This window comes from Castanea sativa, chromosome 6 (assembly GCF_040712315.1).
Source record: "Castanea sativa cultivar Marrone di Chiusa Pesio chromosome 6, ASM4071231v1".
NCBI lineage: Eukaryota > Viridiplantae > Streptophyta > Magnoliopsida > Fagales > Fagaceae > Castanea > Castanea sativa.
Window position 1 is genome coordinate 56,915,829 of NC_134018.1, and position 22,720 is coordinate 56,938,548.

Sequence of the window (22,720 nt, forward strand, 5' to 3'; positions counted from 1 at the left end):
TTCAATACATATACTTAAAGAAACAAAAATCAAAACAAAATCATTCATTAAACTAAAAAATTTGGTCAAAGTGAGGGAGGGAGGAAGAGAGAGTGAACGAAAACTGAGGGAAATAGAGAGGTAGATCGAGAACGAGAGAGAGATCGATCATGGGTGGGTCATGGGCAACGAGATCAAGATGATGAGATTAGTCAAGTGGCGGTAGGCTTCAAGCGGCAACAAAATCAAGACTACCAGAGTTCAATCTAGAGGGCGGCGGCGGCGAGCTTCAAGTGGCGGCAGGGTTTAGATCTCAAGTTCAAGCTCTCTCTCTCTCTCTCTCTCTCTCGTAGGCTAAAAATGGATCTAATTGGTTTGAAGGTAAAATGGAAGTGTAAACTATTTTACACTTCAAGGGTTGATATTTTACAGTCAACAGAAGTCATTTTCCGTTTGATAGAATTTTTTAGCCAATCCAAACACGCCCCATGGTGTAAAATATTTTCCGTATTCCTTTTACCGCCGAAACCAACACAGCCTAAACTGAAAAAAGAGAAACATACAACTTCCAAATATCCAAAACTAAATGAATGAGGAAAGAGTTATTGCATACCAAAACAGAGTTATGGATAGTTGTACACTTGACTATGGTGTGTTTACCTCTCTTTTGTTTCTTGGCTTCTTTGGTTTGTATGTACATGTTAAAGTGGCATATTGGATACTTTCAAAGTTAAAATGCAAAGTTTTTCCTCTAAGGGTCCGTTTGGTTAGAGGAGTGGAAAAGTGGAAGGAAGGAAAATTAGTGGAGGGTAGAAAAGTGGGAGAATAGAAAAGATTTGATTTTCCCTCATGTGTGTTTGGTTGGAGGGGTGGAAAAGTTGGAGGGTGAAAAACTTTTTTGTTTGATTAGAGAGAAAAATGGAAGGATGGAAAATGTAGTTTATATAAATTGATTATTATGTCCTTATTATATAATATATAAGAAATAGTGGGAAAATGAAAGGGGTAGGTGAGTGCAATAAAGTGAGGGTATTTGTATAAATTATATCATTCAACATCTTTTCCTCCCCATTTTCCTCCCAAATTGGGAGGATAAAAAAATGTGGGTCTGGAGGGATTATTTTCCTCTCCATTTTCTATCTCTCTTGTTTTTTTTCTTGAACCAAACGGTAAAAAATGTCATTTTCCACCATATTTTCCTCTCTCTATTTTTCATCCTCCCTGTTTTCACCCCAACCAACACATACCCTAACTTTTACCATGATTTATTTCAATCATTTAACTTTGTTTTCGTTTATTCTAGTCTTATAAACTTTAAATTTATTCAATTAAAGTCTCTCCATCAACTTCTATTTAATTTTTTTTCATTAGTTCTAATAATAATAATAATAATAAAAAGTAAATAATAATTAGATAAAATAGAAAACTCTTGCCTAACTTGATAGAATTCCAAAGTAATTAATATCGAATTGGTGATGTGGGGAGTAAAATGACCCAAGTGGGCATATGGGCCTTTGGACTGTAGCATGGAGGGCCGACCTGCTCCAGAGTTAAGAATTTGTTAACTCTGCGAATTGGCCCATACGCCGAGGTTCCGAGGATACAGCCGATGGCGAGCTTCTCCTCGAACAGATCCAAGGGAACTCAGAGCTCCATTATGAAGGTCAATGCACAACTCTGGAAAGACTAATGTTCAAAGGGGGAAACCCTGAATCTTCGAGGTACACCGGTGTTAAAAAAATACCAAAAGAAAAGGCTGTCACCACCACATTAAAGACTCTGCACCTACCTCCCTGGCCGCATTAATGGAGAAGTGACCCCTGAACAGTAGAACTGAAACTTCTGATCACTATTCAAAGGTACTAAGAAAAGAAATATCTAGGGGGGAGGAGGTTGGAGCAACACGTGGATAAATCATAAGAAAAAGAAGTATTTAAGGGGGATGAACGCCAGAGAAAGAGGTCGGTCGGTAACAAAGAAAAAAATTAAGAATTGTAACTTCTAAGAGAGAAAGAGAAATAATACAGAAGTAGTCCTCGGCTTACGTCCGAAGAGGTCTATTTGCAATTATCATTTGTTATTTACAAGTGTTTGTAACTTTTAGCCTGTTATCAAGTTCTCAGTACCTCTAACCTAGATTTGAAGCCCACACTCTATAAATTTTATTGTTTAAGGCTCATTGGGCCTGAGCCCGTAATTGTCTTTGGGTCCAGGTGCAATTGTGCACTTACAATTGGCGCCGTTTGTAGGAAATCTAGTCTAGAAGGAGTTGGGATACTATGGCAGGCCTGGGTTCTCACCATGCAGAGTCACAGGGATCACAACCGGAGGATCTTTTCGAGCGTCTTAAGCGTCGAAGGGATCGTAAGGGAAGTGTCCATACAGAATACCCCAGGGCTAGCCATACTCAAGGTGGGGGTAGTACCACCCATGAGGATGGTGCTAAAGCCATGCAGAAGGAGATTAATCGTTTGAAGAGGAAGTTACGCCGCGCCAGACGTAGGTCTTCGCCGTCCTCATCTAATCCTTCCTCAGAGGAGGTCCGGGGAGGTAGCTACAGCTCAAGGTCATGCTCACCCCCCAGTGCAATGTCCTCTGCTGAGGAGGACGACTAGCTATCTCGCAGACGCAAGAAGCTTCCTTCTAGGGGCTTAGGGAACGATGCTATGAGCCGGGCGTTGCATCAACTCTCCAAATCTCCATTTTCACGGAGGATTGAGAAAGTGAGGCTTCCCAGGAGGTTTACCCAGCCCACCTTTACCATCTACAATGGCCAGACTGATCCGGTGGAGCACGTGAGTCACTTTAACCAGAGGATGGCGGTGCACTCTCACAACGAGACCCTGATGTGTAAAGTTTTCCCCTCTAGCTTGGGACCTGTTGCTATGAGGTGGTTCAACGGCCTTAAATCGGGGTCTATAGGTTCGTTTAGGGAGCTCACTAGAGCATTCGTTTCACGGTTCATTACGTGTAGCAGAGTACCTCGGCCATTGGACTCGCTGCTATCCATGACCATGAGGGAAGGGGAGACGTTGAAAGCATATTCCGACCGGTACTGGGAAATGTTTAATGAAATAGATGGTGACTTTGATGAGGTGGTGCTCAACACCTTTAAGGTAGGCCTTCCTACTGATCATGACTTGAGAAAGTCTTTGACTAAAAAGCCCGTCTGCAGCGTACGCCGCCTCATGGATAGTATTGATGACTACAAAAGGGTAGAGGAAGACCAGCAGCAAGGAAAGGGTAAGGAGAAGGTTATCCCGCAGGAGAGAAGGGATTTCAGGTCGGACAGATACCACAACAACAAGCCGAGGAAAGATTATATCGGTCAATCCGGCTCGGCAGCAACTCAGGCCGTGACACTGTGTTTCGAGAACCAGTACACCAATTACTGGAGAAAGTTCGTAAGGAGCCCTTCTTCAGGTGGCCTAGTAAGATGGCAGGAGACCTTGCGAAGAGGAATCAGAACCTCTTTTGTCAGTACCATCAGGACGTAGGCCACACTACCGAGAATTGTCGGACCCTTTGGAACCACTTGGAGCAGCTGGTTAGTGAAGGAAAACTAAAGTAGCACTTGTGTCAACCTGGTGGACAGGGCAACCAATCTGGCTCAAACAATCAGAAGAATAATCCATCTCGGCCGGCATTGGGAACAATTAACGTTATTTTCGCTGCACCTGGCAGGACTGGCTCAGGTCCCACTAGGGTGATGGCGGTTTCCCATTCTCAGGCCGAGGAGGCAGGCTGCAGGCTGAAGAGGTTGAAGGTGACTTTACCCATCTTGGGATTTTCGGAGGAGGATAAGGTTAGTACTATCCAACCCCATGACGATGCTCTTGTAGTTACTCTTAGGATAGGGAGTTATGATGTGAAGAGAGTGATGATTGATCAGGGCAGCGGTGCAGATATCATGTACCCTGATTTATTTAAGGGGCTAAGGTTGAAGCTAGAAGATCTCACTCCTTATGACTCACCACTCATAAGCTTCGAAGGAAGAACCGTTGTGCCGAAGGAACAGATTCGTTTGCCCGTTCAATCCGGCTCAGAAACAGTTGAGGTGGATTTCATTGTGGTCGACGCTTACTCCCCATATATAGCCATCCTCGCCAGGCCATGGCTGCACGCTTTGGGAGCCGTCTCCTCTACCTTATATGTTAAAGTTAAGTTCCCCTCTGGGGAATATGTTGAGGAAATCCTCGGCAGCCAATCAGTGGCCAGTCAATGCATATCGGCTGTAGTGCTTCATCAGACAGAAGCCGAGTCATCAGCTTTGCCCATCCAAGAGTCATAGCAATTAACAGCTCCGGATGCACCTGGAGCGGTGACAGAAGAGGAGGCTGTTTGTGAGGAGTTAGAGAAGTTTTTGATAGCAGATGACCCAGAGAGGTTCTTCCAAGTTGGCATATGTTTGCCACACCAAGAGAAGATGGAGTTGTTGGAATTTCTGAAGGACAATATTGATGTTTTTGCATGGGACCCTTATGAGGCTCCAGGCGTAGATCCGAGCTTCATTTGTCATCGTTTAAACGTCAATCCTGCCATTGTTCCGAGAAGGCAGCCACCTCGGCGTTCTTCCAAAGAACATTCCGAGGCTGTGAAGGAAGAAGTGCTCAAACTCAAGAGGGCTGAGGCTATTAAAAAAGTTTTCTACCCCGAATGGTTGGCGCATACGGTTGTGGTTAAAAAGAAGAATGGAACGTGGAGAGTGTGTGTGGACTTCACAGATTTGAACAAGGCCTGCCCCAAGGATTCGTTCCCAATGCCGCGTATTGATCAACTGGTGGATGCCACTGTCGGACATCCTCGAATGAGTTTTTTGGATGCCTTCCAGGGTTACCATCAGATTCCATTAGCATTGAAGGATCAGGAGAAGACTGCTTTCATTACCCCAACAGGGAACTACCACTATAAGGTCATGCCATTTGGATTGAAGAATGCTAAGGCTACCTACCAAAGAATGATGACCAGAATATTTGAACAGCAACTAGGGAAGACCATTGAGGTGTATGTAGATGATATGGTGGTGAAGAGCAAAACAATACCTTCACATGTCAAAGATCTAGCCGACACCTTCCAGGTGCTAAGAAAGTACAAGTTGCGCCTTAACGCCTCAAAGTGCTCTTTTGGCGTGGGATCTGGAAAGTTCCTGGGGTATATGATTACTCACAGAGGCATAGAGGTGAACCCAGCGCAGGTCAAGGCTATTCAGGATTTGCAGCCGCCTCGGAACCCAAAAGAGATCCAGAAATTGACCGGAATGATTGCTGCATTGAATAGGTTTATCTCTCGGTCAGCTGACCGATGCCGTCCTTTCTTCCAATTGTTGAATAAGTGGTTAGGGTTTCAATGGACCGAGGACTGCGTGTTAGCTTTCCAACAGCTTAAGTAATATCTTTCTCGGCCACCCATTTTGTCTCGCCCCGAGGCGGACGAGGTCTTGTCTGCTTATCTGGCAGTGGCCGTCCACGCGGTCAGCCTGGTCCTTATGAGGAATGAAAGCGGGGTGCAAAGACCGGTCTACTACGTTAGTAAGTCTTTGAATGAGGTCGAGATGCGCTATCTACTCTTGGAGAAAGCACTTCTGGCCATAGTTCATGCGACGCGCAAGCTTCCTCATTATTTCCAGTCTCACACCGTGGTGGTTCTGACCCAATTGCCTCTCAAGGCGGTGTTACGCAGCGCCGATTACTCTGGTAGGGTGGCAAAGTGGGGAACCATTTTAGGAGCCTTTGACGTTAAATACAGGCCTCGCACCTCAGTGAAGGGGCAGGTCCTCGCTGACTTGGTGGCAGAGTTTACCGAACCATTACTAGAAGAAACTCTGAAAGAGGCGCGCATGGATGAAAAATCAGTTGGTGTGATCACAGCCGCAGTACCTCCGACTTAGAAAGTGTATGTCGATGGGGCAGCTAATCAGAGAGGGTCTGGTGTTGGACTTGTCCTAATGTCCCCTGAAGGGATTGTCTTCGAAAAATCATTGAGATAGGCATTCTCGGCTACTAATAATGAGGCCGAGTATGAAACAGTCTTGGTTGGCATGGAGATGGTACATAGGATGGGTGGAAAGGAAATCCAGATGTTCTCGGACTCTCAGTTAGTGGTCGGCCAAGTCACGGGGACCATGGAGGCTAGAGACCTAAGAATGCAGGAATATTTGGCCCAGGTCAAGCGTCAGCAAGCTGAATTTGACTCATTCGTCTTAGCTCACATCTCTAGGAGTGGAAACACCCATGCAGACTCTTTGGCCACATTGGCAACGTCTTCGGCTCAGGATTTGCCTAGGATTATCCTCGTAGAGGATTTGCTAAAGCCAACTCTTACCCCCGTCAATGCGGCTCGCATCCATCTAATAAGGCTTGGACCTAGTTGGATTGACCCGGTCATATCTTTTTTTAGGAACGATATCCTTCCTGAGGACAAGTCTGAAGCAGATAAGATACTTCGAAAGGCGCCACGTTTCTGGTTGTCCGAGGATTAGAAACTGTACAAACGATCCTTCTCAGGACCGTACTTGTTGTGTGTGCACCCTGAATCAACGGAAGCACTTCTGGAGGAACTGCATGAAGAGATTTGTGGAAGCCACACTGGGGGAAGGTCCTTAGCCCATAGAGCCCTGACTTAGGGTTATTGGTGGCCCAATATGCAGAGAGAGGCTCAGGACTATGCCAGAAAATGTGATCAATGCCAGAGGTTCGCCCCTAATATTCATCAACCTGGAGGGGTTCTTAACCCTCTCTCCAGTCCTTGGCCTTTTGCGCAGTGGTGATTGGACATAGTGGGGCCATTTTCGAGAGCTGCAGAAAACAAAAGATGGCTTCTCGTGGGGACAGACTATTTCACTAAATGGGTTGAGGCCGAGCCCTTAGCAAACATCAGAGATGTTGACTCCAAGAAGTTTGTTTGGAAGAACATCATCACTAGGTTCGGAATACCACATACGCTTATATCAGACAATGGCATTCAATTTGACAGCAAGGCTTTTAGGAAGTATTGCGGTGATATGGGCATCATAAATAGATACTCCACCCCAGCTTATCCTCAGGGAAATGGGCAAGCCGAGGCCGTGAACAAGGTCATAGTCAGTGGGCTGAAGAAAAGGTTAGACGATGCGAAAGGCAGATGGGTAGAAGAACTCCCACATGTCCTGTGGACGTATTGGACTACACCGCGCAGGTCCATGAGAGAAACACCATTCTCTATGACTTATGGAGCCGAGGCGGTGATAGCTCTGGAATCTGGCTTTCCCACCCTGAAGACGAGTTCTTTTAGCCCGAAGAATAACGATGGACTTCTGGAGAAAGGTCTTGACTTACTTGAGGAACGACGCGAGGCAACTATGGTCCAAATGGCTTACTATCAACAGAAGCTTAAACGGGGATATTATGCCCACGTAAAGCTAAGGCCACTCGCACCTGGGGATCTTGTACTAAGAAAAGTTGTGGGCACTTCTAAGAATCCAATTTGGGATAAGCTAGGACCAAACTGGGAAGACCCCTATCGCATTGTTTTAGTAGCAGGCATAGGGTCGTATCGGCTAGCTGACCTAGATGAAAGAATTGTACCACGCCCATGGAATGTAAATAACCTTTGAAGGTATTATTATTAATAAAATATGCTTTTGTTTGTTCTCAGTTCAAAGTTATAAATACCTCAGGGGCTTGAAGTTACTATTCTTAAGAATCAAACAGAAACTTGGTTAAGTGTAGTCCTCGAACCACAAATCTGGTGGAAATTGATATCTTGTCATTTGTTAAACAGAACCTTAGTTATGCCGGGTCTTCGGACCTCCTACTTTGGGGAAATTAACATTTGAAGTTACTATTCTTAAGAATCAAATAGAAACTTGGTTAAGTGTAGTCCTCGGACCACAAACCTGGTGAAAATTGATATCTTGTCATTTGTTAAACAGATCCTTAGTTATGCCGGGTCCTCGGACCTCCTACTTTGGGAAAATTAACATTTGAAGTTACTCTTCTTAAGAATCAAACAGAAACTTGGTTAAGTGTAGTCCTCGGACCACAAACCTGGTGGAAATTGATATCTTGTCATTTGTTAAACAGAACCTTAGTTATGCCGGGTCCTCGGACCTCCTACTTTGGGGAAATTAACATTTGAAGTTACTATTCTTAAGAATCAAACAGAAACTTGGTTAAGTGTAGTCCTCGGACCACAAACCTGGTGGAAATTGATATCTTGTCATTTGTTAAACAGAACCTTAGTTATGCCAAGTCCTCGGACCTCCTACTTTGGGAAAATTAACATTTGAAGTTACTATTCTTAAGAATCAAACAGAAACTTGGTTAAGTGTAGTCCTCGGACCACAAACCTGGTGGAAATTGATATCTTGTCATTTGTTAAACAGAACCTTAGTTATGCCGGGTCCTCGGACCTCCTACTTTGAGGAAATTAACATTTGAAGTTACTATTCTTAAGAATCAAACAGAAACTTGGTTAAGTGTAGTCCGAGGACCACAAACCTGGGGGAAATCGATATCTTGTCATTTGTTAAACAGAACCTTAGTTATGTCGGGTCCTCGAACCTCCTACTTTGGGGAAATTAACATTTGAAGTTACTATTCTTAATATCTTGTCACTGTTCTTATTCTTATCACCCGTTTTGTGGAAATCAGTAACTTACCATTCATTAATTTGGATCTCAAGTTCCACCTCTTTAAGTGTTAAACAAATTTTTGTAAGGAATGGTCTTCGAACCTTACATCCTACTGAAAGCAATACGTCGGATTACAAAGGTTTAACCATCATGTGAGTTGTCTAACTACGACATTGTTTAATATCTAAACTAAGTTATGTGGCTGTTTTGAAGTCATAGTTGTTTGTATGGTGGAGTTAGACTTATTTATTCTGTTTTCCCTTTAACTATTTGTTAATTAAAACTTTCATGGCAAGCACAGAAAGAATAAGGTAAAACAAAGACAACATGAACGAAAGTTGAATAAAAATGTTCTTCATTAATTATATACAAAAAAGGGGAGTATAGAAAGTTCCTATACTAGGCCCTAAACTAGGGAAGGGGGTCTTGGAGGGAGCTGTTGCCAGCCTCAGTGCTCTTCAGTTCCAGCTCAAAGGTGGACAAGGCTTGTTTCCCTTTGTCTGTTGAAGGAATGAGGGGCTCCACGTTTTGAATTTGCTCCTTCTCGGCACCACCACACTCGTCCTTCTCTTTATGGGAACCTTCAGGTTCTGGAGGATCAGGAACAAGTTCTTGCACCACAGGAGGAAGTTCTTGCACCACAGGAGGAAGTTCTTGCAGGAGAGGCAGCAACAGGAGGGTCTTCAATTTCCTGTATGTCTAGGGGAAGCCAAATGTTCTCGGGCTTCCTCAGCTCGGAAGCTTGAGGAACCCCTACTGCATTTATGGCCTCTCCCCAGACCTGCTGACAATACTCTCGGCACAAGGCCGCAAAAGCTTCTGTCAGCTGTTCTTGCGTTCTAGTCACCCCCTCCTGATAGCTGGCCTTCTTCGCGGCCTCCAATGCGTGCTTGTGGGCGCGAGCCTCCTCCTTCGCCCGCGTAAGCTCCTTTTCCAAGTCAGAGTGTGCCTATTGGACTTGGGCAAGCTCGTCATCCTTTTGGCGGAGAAGCTTACGCTGCCCCTCCACTTGGCTCTCCATCGTCTTCAAGCTGGCTTCAGCACCATCCCTCTCTCTTTTTAGATCGGCCAGCCTTGATGTGATCTTCCCATTCTCTGCTAGGGCCTGGCTTAGGGACCTTTCTGCCTCTTGCCTTAGCTTTTGCTCCATCCCAGCGCGCTTCCGAGAATCCTCCACGAACTTCTCGGCCGCGAAAACTTCTTGGATGGACTGCAAAAATGTCAGGAGGTTAAAGATGGTAAAGTGGTTAGAATAAATATAAAGTACGAGTACGAGGTGAAACTTACCAGAGCTAAACCCCTTTTTAATGAAAGGAACAGCTGAGGCTGACCCATCTTCTCCAAGGTTTCCATATCCTTGGGCAGCAGAAAAGGACGCTCCAACACCTCGGCCAGATGGTGGGCGTGGCCTTGTTGGACTGCCCTAATGCTGGAGTGGCAGGGAATTGGTGCGCCGTCCAGTCTCAAGTCAGGAGACCAGGTAGTTGGTGCTCGACGCACCTCGGCCATGTCTCTGATCTCCCCACTTTCAACTGAGCGGGCGCGCCCTTTGCCCTTGTCCAGCTTCTGCTGCTGGGCCGGCGGTGGCTGCTGTTTCAGCTTCTTTGGCTTCTCGCCACCAGCCCCCTCGGTATCCACCTTTCTTTTCTTCTTAAGATCGTCGGTGGGAGGTTTGGGCTCGGCTAGAGGAGGGGGTGGTGGCAAGGCAGAGGGAACTGGGGACCCCTTAGTTCCCTTTTTTGCCACTCTTGCGCCTCTTGCGGTCATGAGGCCCTTAAGCTCGTCCATGTCTTCCTCAATGGAATTGTCGTCTGGACGCGCTATCACTAGACCTTCGATCCCAGAGGCCTCGGCTGCTTCTTCTTCCTCGTCGGAAAGAACAACGAACGGGTTTCCGCGAGGTCGTGGGGAGTCCTTGAACTGAAACTGTTCTATCTCCTCGCCCAACGTATTCGAAGAAGACAGTCGCTCCTCTGGGACAACAATTGCCTGAGAGTGCACAACGAGGGGGACTGCCGCTATGGGCTATGTGTACAATACAGTGTAAGGGGCGTCAGGGATGTTGTGGTCGGCCAAAAAGTGCAGCCTGGCTACGTGAATCCTTCTTCGCCTCCGGTCACCCGCAATTATTGCGTTCTCGATCTCTTGGAAGTCCGAGGAGATAGGGTTGTACCCTAGAATCAGATGAGCCGCCCTCACTTGTAAGTCCTCGCTGACGAACACCTCAGAGCGTAGCACTCGATTCAAATCGGCAACGTTGCAATGGCTTAAACGTGGGCGTACGAGTTGCTTATCTGCAAAGAAAGACATCCAAATAAACAAACATGGTCAGATTCGTAGAACGTGTAATAAATTAAAGTTAGATGCTCAAGTAAATGCAAATGCACATTCCTAGATGATAGAGGGAGTTATAGGGTAGGAAGTTAAATCCTAAGGTGTCACACCTAGATCTCCCCACTCAACTGGGCAGTGGGGGCCGTCATGCCAGTTGCTTGAGACGATGAGGTAGTCATCCTTCATGCCTTTATTAGATTTGGGTAAACAGGAGATTAACCTAACTACGCTAGAACGAGATTTGATGTAATAACCTATATTTTTAAGTTTATGGCATTCGTACATGAAAACAACGTCGTGCCAGGTAAGGTTGAGACCCATCTGCTCGTTTAGAGCGTCGACACTACCTAAGACTCCAAAAACATTGGGAGCGCACTGATTGGGACATAACTGGTGGTTGCAGAGGTACTCCCTGGTTACGGGTTTCATTGGGAGGGTCATTCCACCTTCTACGAAGGCGATCATTGGGATAATGACCTCTCTGGTTTTCCTAGAACCGGCCACGGATTCTGCCGGGCAGTATTTTAAAACTACGTCGCTGGGAATGTTATACTTAGCTCTAAAACCTTCCATCCCAGCGGCGGTATCAACTAGACACATAAACTTTTCCATCAAAAAGGAACGAAAGACTAAATCCTAAGAGGGAAAATGCTTAGAAGGGGAGCCGAGGACAGGATCTGAGGAGAATGGGTTAAGGAAAAGGAATAATCACTTACAAATTTGAAGTTGTGCGAATTTTCACGGATTTGTGCAGACAAAAGGTGATTACTGATGTTTTGATGGGATTAGCCTCTGAAGAAATAAATGAAGGCGCAGGTTCCCAAAGCGTCACGACGTGCGGGAAGCGGCCTTGAAATTACATTTGTCCCGCCCAAATTTTCATGGAGTAATAAGGGCCGTTGTATGCTCATCTCACCGTTGAACGTAGGGGACAAGGCATAACTTGCGGTAATAAATGCGTGCGTTTTTTAAAATAAAACCGCCAAGTGGCATCTTTTGGAACGCAAAACGGTCTCCACACGTGCAATTATTTACAAAACGTGTGGGGTAAGTCCTCGTTGGATCAAAACCCTATTTTTCTCCTCGGATAATGAAAAATAGAGTTTTTAGGGGCTATTGTGGGCAGTAAAAGAACCCAAGTGGGCATATGGGCCTTTGGACTATAGCATGGAGGGCCGACCTGCTCCAGAGTTAAGAATTTGTTAACTCTACGAATTGGCCCATACACCGAGGTTCCGAGGATACAGCCGAGGGCGAGCTTCTCCTCGGACAGATCCAAGGGAACTCAGAGCTCCATTATGAAGGTCAAGGCACAACTTTGGAAAGACTAATGGTTAAAGGGGGAAACCCTGAATCTTCGAGGTACACCGGTGTTAGAAAAATACCAAAAGAAAAGGATGCCACCACCACATTAAAGACTCTGCACCTACCTCCTTGGTCGCATTAATGGGGAAGTGACCCCTGAACAGTAGAACTGAAATTTCTGGTCACTATTCAAAGGTACTAAGAAAAGAAATATCTAGGGGGAGGAAGTTGGAGCAACACGTGGATAAAGTATCAGAAAAAGAAGTATTTAAGTTGGATGAACGCCAGAGAAAGAGGTCGGTCGGTAACAAAGAAAGAAATTAAGAATTGTAACTTCTAAGAGAGAAAGAGAAATAATATAGAAGTAGTCCTCGGTTTACGTCCGAGGAGGTCTATTTGCAATTATCATTTGTTATTTACAAGTGTTTGTAACTTTTAGCCTGTTATCAAGTTCTCAGTACCTCTAACCTAGATTTGAAGCCCACACTCTACAAATTTTATTGTTTAAGGCTCATTGGGCCTGAGCCCAATGGCGACTCTAGGAATTTTTCCTAGGGTGTTCCTTAATAAGTATAAATTACACGATCTAATAAAAAGAAAATTTTATATATTGACAACAACAATCAAAAAACATGTAAATACATAAAATTTACAATTGCCTTCTACGATTTTTCATATTTTGAAATCGTTGCATGATAGTCTCGTTATCAATGCTACAAGCTATATCTTTTTCAATATATACAACCAAGCAATCATTCATCCACTGATCTCCCATTCGATTGTGCAGTTCATTCTTTATATATTTCATTGCTGAAAAACTTCTTTCTACTGTTGCAGTAGCAACAGGAAGGGTCAAAGTTAACTTCACAAGCAAATAGACTAATGGATAAGTCTCATGCTTCCTCGTGCTCACTAACTTTTTAGCAAGTTCACTAACTCCTTGAAGCTCTAAAAACAAGTCATTGTTGCGCATATCAAAAATGAAATTCTGAAGCTGAGAGTCAAGTGCCAAGATATCTGTCCCAGGAAAATCATATGGATAGAACTTTGCTAGATGTATTAACTTTTCCATATCAAAAGCCACAAATGAATTACTTGGATTCAAGCAAGCCATACAAATTAGCAAATCGGTATTCACCTTTGAAAAACGATTGTTTAGCTCTTGAAGTTGCATATCTATGACAGTGTAGAATAGCTCAACACGATAATGATGTAAATTTGTATTTTGTTGGGTATTGCGTCGTGGCCTCCCACTAACTACAAATATTTCATCCATGTTCAAGATAGGAATTTCATGTGTAGCACAAAATGAAGACACTTCAGTCAATAAAGATGTCCATTCATCATCTCTCATCACTTGCAATCGTTGCTTAGACACTTTAACAAGATCCATATCATTTACTATATCTTGATTTTTTTTTTGCAATGCTATTGACAACTCATTTGTGATCCCTAAAATGTTTTTCATCAAGTGTAGAGCAAAAACAAATTCAAAAGATAGAATTGACCTCATAATAGATCGAGCTTCAACTTTTTGGTCGGAGACCCCATCCTCTTCAATAATCTCAAGTACATCAGCAACAGCAGAGAACATCAAAATCAAGTTGAGAATAGTCCCATAATATGATCCCCAACGTGTATCACCAGGACGTTTAAGATTTGTCTCTTGATTCAAACCTTGTCCACTTCTTCGTACACCATTCTCTAAATCTTCTTTAATTTTGGCAAATTGAGCATCTCGAAGAGCATCTCGTCTCTTACAAGAGCCTCCAACAACAGTTACTAAATTACTAACCACATAAAAAAAATCAGCAATGTTAATGTGATTTTTAGCAACGGCAACAAGTGTCAATTGAAGTTGATGAGCAAAATAATGGACATAAAATGCTGATTTATTCTCTTTCAAAATTAAAGTTTTGAGACCATTGATATCACCTTGCATATTACTAGCTCCGTCATAACCTTGCCCACGTAGTCTCGATAAACTCAAATTATGTTCACAAAGTAAACCTTCAATAGCACATTTGAGTGACAAAGCGGTGGTACTTGCTACATGTACAATACCAAGGAACCGCTCTATAATAATTCCTTGTTTGTTCACATAACGAAGAACGAGTGCCATTTGTTCTTTCACTGAGATATCACGTGACTCATCAACTAATATTGAAAAGAACCCATTGCCAAGATCCTCGATGATGGCTTTGGATGTTTCATGTGCAATTGCATTCACCATGTCTTTTTGAATATCAGGATGGGTAAGCTTGCAATTTTTCCAAGTATTTTGCATCACTTCATTGATAGATTCATTGTGATCCCCCAAAAATTATAGAAGCTCAAGGAAATTTCCTTTATCACTTGAATCTTGAGATTCATCGTGACCACGAAAAGCTAATCCTCGGAATAAAAGGAATCTTACGCAATCAACTATTGTGTTTAATTGAATCCGATATTTAGCTTTATCTTGATCTGATTGCTTAACCAACACACTTTGAATGTGTTGCTTTTCCTTCTGTAAATCTTCACTCTTCTTGACAGCTTGGTTATGAGCATTATTAACTCCTTCAACATGGGAATCTAACTTCCCAACCTGATTCCAAAGTCTGAATCCCTTCGTTACAAAAGTGTCACCTCCTCCTTGCTTACCAACATCTTTCCCAAATAGGTAGCAATAAAAAAAAAATGCTGCATCTTTGGCTATACTATATTCCAACCAATTTCTATTTTCATACCATTCGACTCTAAATCGACGGGGCTTTCCAGAAAAATATGATACCGGGTAATCATGAGGAGGTCGACAAGGCCCTTTTCCTAAATAATATCTTCTTATTTTATGATGATTATTAGGATGATAAGATGATATCTTTTGTCGTAGCCCAGGATCTGAAGGAAGATTTTCTAAGTTAAAGTCAACACGACTTCACTTAGAAGATGGAGATGAATCTTGCACAGGAGATGAATCTTGGGTACGTGGTTTTTTTATCAAGTATTTGTCCATAATTCTAGCAAAAGAATAAACAATAAATTATAAGTTTATTTGAAATATCAATAAATTATTAATTATTATTATTTAGTTGTTTTATTAATTTGTTTGTCTTTTATAAATTATAATTTGTTATATTATTGTTTCATTAATTATAAGATTATTAATTGTTGTTTAGTCTAACATAATTTATTTATTTTTGTCTTTTATAATGTATTGATTAATTAAATTATTAACGCTAAAAGACAATCAGAAAATTTCACAAAATCTAGCTACCAATCAGAAAATTTCACAATCACAATTTTACAAATCACAATAACGCTAAAAGACAATTAATGTCTTTGAGTTGAGTCCAATATCAATACACACCAATAGTCCAACACGGCAACACCAACACCAACACATTTCAATTTACACACCAATCAACGGATAAGATTCAATCATAAGATAAAGCCAAAAGCAAAATGTCAAATTAAAAAAGTAAAAAAAAAAAAAAGTTAAAGTGTTACTGTGTTACTGAGTGCTTGTTTCTTTAAAAGCAAACAAACAAAACTGAGTGCTGCTGGAATCAGCAGCCAATCACGGATCACCAGTTGGTCCAGTTCAACAATGAGACAAACAGACAAAGTCATAAATTTAATAATGACTAAAGAGTAAAGAGAGAGAGAGAGAAAGTCATAAATAAAGATTAAAGGCAGGCACACATTTCATTTTCATTCATTTATTCCTATTTCATTTCAGATTTGAGAGAGTATAGAGAGAGTGAGAGACCGAGAGGTGAGAGAGAGACAGAGAGTCAGAGAGAAAAAGAGAGAGAAATACCTGGGATGGTGACGGCGTCGACGATGGCGATGGCGATGGCGACGGCGTGGATGAGCGCGGCGACGATGAGCGCTGCGACTGGATGTTGCGGAGTTGCGGACCGATCTCCATCTCCGATGCGACGAGGGCGACGAGGCCGATCTCCGATGAGCGGCTGGAACCGTGGACGGTGGATCGATCTAGCTTCGAAGGGGAGCGTCGTTGCTCTGTTTCTCCTTTTTAGGTTTGTTTAGCTTTACTAATTTTTTTTTAATTTTTTTGAGAAGAGCTTTAGTGATGATGTACTGAACTCTGATAATTGATTTGAGGTTTCTGATGGGTCTGTAATTTTTTGTTTTTTTTTTTTTGGTTGAGAAACCGTGGGTTTGCTTCCTCTGTCTTTGTTGGGCTTGCCGTGGGCAGTGGGCTTGATGTTGGGCTTGCTGTGATCCGTTTGCTCTTACATTTTGCTATGATCTGTCTCTGTTGGGCTTGTTGTGATCCGTTTGCAGTTTGCTCTTACATTTTTTTTTTCTCTGTTACAAATTTTTTTTTTTTTTTTTTCAAATTTTAGTTGAAATTTTTTTTTGGGTTTTTATTTTTTTGGCTTGAAAGTAGAACAAATATATATTTTTTTAATGTGAGGGTGTTCCTAATTTTAACTGAGGGTGTTCCTATTTTATTTTTTAAGGGTAAAAAAAAAAAAAATTTATATATATAAATTTCAAGTCAGGGTGTTCCTAGGAACACCCTGACCATAACGTGGCGCTGCCACTGCCTGAGCCCGTAATTGTCTTTAGGTCCAGGTGCAATTGTGCACTTACAGGTGATATGCACTATATCAGCCATTAAATTGGTACCAATACTCCTTTAAAATGTAGTGAATAAAATATTGAGGATTTTTCAAGTTTTGGTTGGTATAACAAAAAACATTGAAAATTTTGAAAATATATAATATGTTGTTTAAGCTAATACATTAAGTTATTGAACTTAGACTAATATTCAAACTTTTCAAATATGTGGATTTTAAATTATATGTTTTTAAACATATCTATCTATCTATCTATACTATACATAAGAGGATTATTCTCTTTCAATTGGATTTTTATGAAATTTAAAAAATACACTCGTCAAATAATAAATTTCATTTTGAATTAAAAAAAGGAGCTCATAAAATTTAAGATTTTTTCCCTTCACGTTCAAAAAAAGAAATTACAGTTACTGTTTATTTCTAAAGTTTATCATTTTTATTTGTTTGAAAAATAAATTTTTTTTTATAAATATAATAGATGCAAATTATTAACCTTTACCCAAAATAGATAGAAGAGTCTTCATGCGCATGCTCAGAGGCTAATATATATATATATATAAAGTGAATACATACATTGGAGCATTATCTAGTGGAAACTCTTTTAATATTCGAAATTAGCATGACGTGAATCAAAATGAATATATAGTCATAGGGATGACAATTTTGCCTCGTCCTGCTTGACCCGCCCTTCTCCGGTTCGCCCCACGCGAGTTTTCCTCACCCTGCAAAGATGATGGGGTAGGGATGGGGCGAGATTTTAGCTCCGCACCACAAGGCGGGGCGGGTTGGGTTTAAAAAGTCTAAACCCATCCCTGCTTCACCCCGTGGTGCGGGGATGGATTTTTAAACCCAACCTACCCCATCCCCGCCCTGTACCACCCCGCAATGATAATGGTTAGATTGTAAATTTTTCATACTCTAAAACCCTACTATTTAAACAAACATATTATCAGCTTATTTTGTTATACCCAACAAAACTTTCTGCCTCTTTTTTTTTTTTTTTTCTCTCTCTCTCTAGCAAGGTTGGAAATAAGGTACCAATTTAAAAATTTTATTGTCTTTATTATAAACAAATTTATATACTATTGAATCATTGATTTTGTATTATGAGATTTTTGTTTTTGTTGTTATATTGTCTAATAATATTATTCAATTTTTGCTAAAAATTAGTTCGATTTGATGGGATAAAATTATTTGTAATTTCAAGTATACTTTTATTAACAAAACATATTTTCTTAAAAACAATTATAAAAGTTGTGGGTAAATTAACAAGAACTAGAGTTTTACAGGGTTGGATGGGGCTTTGGAGGATCCCAAGGGGGCGGGGATGGGGCAAGAAAATTTTCTCCATCATGTAGAGCGGGGCGGGGTGGGGGCGAAGACCCCATCCTTCAGACATAACGAAAAAGATTTTATTAAAAACAATTGTAATAGTTACGGGTAAATTAACAAGAAGTAGAGTTTTAGGGGGTGGGGTGGGGCTTCCCAAGATCCCAAGGGGGCAGGGATGGGGCAAAAAAAATTTCTCCATCATGCATGGCAGGCGAGGATGGGGTAAGACAAAATCATGCAGGGTAGGGGCGAAAACCTCATCCTTTGGACCCACCCCATTGCCATCCCTACATATAGATATAGGCTAGAAAGCTAAGCCAAATAGATACGATTTGAAGGCTCACATTTATCTTTCAAATCTATTGAAATTTCACAAACTCCAATTGAAGGAACTACTATTTCACAATAGATTTTTGGAGGTGAAAGCAAGGGCATAAGAATCTTAGAAGTAGGAGAGAAGGCAATTGCAATTGCATTTCTCAAGTTTGGGATTGTTGAGTGAAGTTCTCATGAAGGTCATTCTAAGGCTTATGTGAACGAGTCAAATCTATTACATGAGCCAAAATTTATTGGACTTGAGGATTTGAGTGCAGATGTAAGAGGAGGTTGAGTTTATCCAACAAACGAGTAGATGAGTTTTTGCAGAGCCACTCTTCATATGTAGGATTTGGCTTTGAAACCTTGACACGTCCATTGGCCTACTTTTGACTAGAAATCGAAGTCGTTCTCTAGGATCATGACCTGAGAAACAAACATACAGACAAACATATATAAAACTGATTGTACATATATATATATATATATATATATATATATATTGAATTTCTAAAATTGTACACTAATATTCACCAGTATTGAAATATTTTGTTCTCATATCCCAACCAAAACAACCTCTAATGTGGTCATTGATTCTTAAAACTTAAACTAACAAATCTTCTTTTCATCATTTTGTTCTCTCATCGACCAAATCAAACAATACTCTCATGTACAAATTTCCTAAATGAAACAAGTTTATATGTGGACTGGTTGGAGTTAGCAACCATTTATCACACCTTATTTTTACAATTGTACATTTGTATATTCTCCATTTGGTTCACTTTTGGAAATTATTTGCATTTAAGTGTTAGAATAATAGGGTGTTTTTTTTAATAAATGCTATACTTTATCATGAAATAAAATAATGGAATCCTATAGAAGTGTAAACCATAAATCTTACTCACCCCCTATTTAAAATTAAAGAGTTGCACATGTTGGGCATTACCTAATGGGGGAGAATGTTGAAATATTGGTTAATGATTGAAATTCAATATTTTCTACTAGTTTAAGCTTCAAATCCGCACATAAGATAATTGCATGATGCTTCATGAAAAGAATAACTAGTCTTCCTTCCCCCCCCCCCCCCCCCTTTTTTCTTTTTTAAAACCTTTCATAATTTTTTAAAGAAAAATATATCTCATCTAACCTTCATGGAATATGCAAAAAGGAAAATATTATATCTCCTTGGAAGCATTATGGAGTCATGAATGAATATTGTGCATGAGAGTCTCAAATTTGTTTTGTTACAAGAGCCAACTTAAATGCTTGAATATCATAAAGTCCATGGCACCTTGCAATTTTGACACGCACAGTAGATCCCAACTTTTTTTTTTTTGAAGGCACAGTGGATCCCAACTTAACCAAAGGATTCTTCATCATTTTTCCATTGTCCTTACTATAATTTGCTTATCATAACAGAGTTATTATACCAACCAAAAAAAAAAAGCTCCAAGAAGTTTAGAACAACTTATTACTTGGAATTACTTGAGCCACAACTTTGATAGGAATCTTTCTTGTTGTTGGATATCAATTTCTTTTTCCACTCTTGTAATTTTTATGTTCCAAGATTACCCATTTATTACTATTGTCCCTCCCCCATCCCCCCTTCTTTTCCCTCTATATCTATATATATATATATATATATATATATATATATATATATATATATATATATATATATATATATATATTAATAGGTAAAGTTTAGACTTTAGAGAAAATCCAATTATAATTTTAAATTAGAGTCCAATTTTGCGCAATGTGTCCTAAATTATTTAATTTGAAAAAGAGTTTTATTTCCTAATTTTATAATCAAATGTGAGATCACATCATAAATATTCATCCAAATGAATTATTGAATACAAAAACTAAAAAGTCTAGAATAAATGAATCGTAAAAAAAAAGAGTGCTTCACAATAACAAAATTAAGAAGTAATAAAAAAAACATGGACGGTATATATTTTATACATAATAATATTCTTACAAGACTTTTTAAAGAGTTACAAAATATAAGAATGACTATTAATATTATTTAAATTATATATATAGAAATTATACTTTGCATCTTTTTGTATATTTTTAAATGTATTCATGTATATGCATAGAATTACAAGCTAGTTTGATATAATAGAAAGTCCTGGGTCATTTAACAAGTGTACAAGAAGGGGCTGTTGATTTGATTTGATTTGATTTTTCCAAAGCTAAATGAAAACCTTGGCCAAATGGAGCACTTTCTCCAATCCTCAGGCCTTTAAGTCACTTCCAAACAAACCCCACTCGTCAATTCACAAATCTTTTTTTAATATCAAAACTTTAGAAAGCTAAAGAGATAAGAGCCTAGGTGAGTGAGAGATGATTAGATCTAATTCAGTTTTCTATAGGGATGGCAATGGGGCAAGGCGGGTCCAAAGGATGGGGTCTTCGCCCCCACCCCGCAAGATTTTGTCTTGCCCCATCCCCGCCTCGCCCTGCCTCGCATGATGGGAAAAATCTTCTTACCTCGTCCCCATCCCTTGGGGCCCCGCAAAGCCCTGCCCCACCTCGTAAAACTCTACTACTTTTGTTAATTTGCCCAACAACTAGTACAATTTTTTTTAATGAAACCTATTTCATTAATAAAAATATACTTGAAATTACAACTAAATTTATCCCATAAAATTAAATCAATGTTTAGCAATAATTGAATAATATATTCAAGTGTTTAACAAGACAATCATAAAAAATTAAAAAAAAAAACTCATATTATAACACATGACAAAATAAAGGTAAAGAACTACATTGGGGGAAATAAAATAAGCTAACATTGATATGTTTGTTTAAATAGTAGGATTTTAGAGTATGAAAAATTTATAACTATAACCCTTAACAATGTGAGGCGTGACAGGGACGGGAAGGGGCGGGTAGGGGTGTGCAAAATATTCACTTAACCCGCCAACCTGCTCGACCCGCACCCGACTCGCCAGCCCCGTGCGGGTCATTACGTTAGGCGTTTTGAGTTGGGCGGGTTAGACTCCCCAAAATTGCGGATTAGATTGGGTTATGGATTGAAAAATTGCCAACCCGCTACAACCCGACCCGCCCGCTTAATTATACATACATAAAAAAAATATTAGTTTAGATTGTTAAGTATTTAAAGTTAATCAATTCACCTAATAAATTTTTACAACTAATCAATAATCAATTCCCTAAACATAACTAGCCTTCAAAAAATTCCTTAAACAAAATCTTAAAAGTCAAACATTGAAACCCTAAACACCCCTACCTACCACCCATCCCATTTACTTCAGCCGTATATACAATATACACTTTGTGGCTTTAGGTCTCACTTATTTTTTTCTTACCTTTCACTTTTGGCTTTCACCTTCAGCCACTGTCTTTCCCTTTCTCTTTCTTCTTTAACCTTTTTGTAGGCTATTTCTTATCATTTAAATTCTTCACCGACAATCACAAAGGTATGTAATTGTGTAATTGTCTTCTATTGTTTAAATATTTTTTGTATTTTTTATTTCAGTTTATGTCATTTGATCTGTTTATATATTATAAAATGTGTTATAATATTACAAGTAAAGCCATTTTGGTAAGCAAGTTCATTGTATATTAAAGTAGTTCATTATATATCAAAGTTAAATATGTTATATATTACATAAGAATACAGTTCATCTAATTCTTTGTCTTTGTCTATTTTTTTTTTTTAATCCTTGATGTGACTTTGGAAATGTTAAAACTTTGAGTTTGTTGATTTAATTTTCCTAAGTTGTAAGGTAGAGCCTACTTTTGCTAGAGATGATATATCTCTTTTTCATTGATCCTATGTTTATGTTAGAATTGAGATTATTCAATAAAATCTACCTTTAATTTTATTTTTGTGCATTAGTTATATTTTGAGACTATTCAATAAAAAATTGTAGTTTGTGATAATTTTTTTAAAAAAATGTTGTTAATACCAACCCGCCCAACCCGCCGAGTTGAAACCACCAAAATTTGTAACCAATCTGCCGAATTTAAACTTTGGTGGGTTGGTAGCGGATTTGAATTTTTTCAACTCGTTATTGATGGATTGGATAGAAATATTAGTCTTTATCCGCCCAATCTGACCTGCGCACACCCCTAAGGGTGGGGCGGGGCAGGTGGGTCTAAAAAGTCTAAACCCATCTCCGCCCCGTCCTGTGGTACGTGGCTAAAATCTTGCTCCATCTTCGCCTCACCACCTTTGCGGGGCGGGAAAAACCCGTGCGGGACGAAGCAGGGAGGG

The 22,720-nt window shown here is 40.3% G+C and overlaps 1 pseudogene; it reads right to left on the minus strand.

Moving 5' to 3' along the window:
* Nucleotides 1–13,017: 13,017 nt before the first annotated feature.
* On the minus strand, nucleotides 13,018–16,142 carry LOC142640239 (uncharacterized; annotated as a pseudogene).
* Between the last annotated feature and the right edge of the window lie 6,578 nt (nucleotides 16,143–22,720).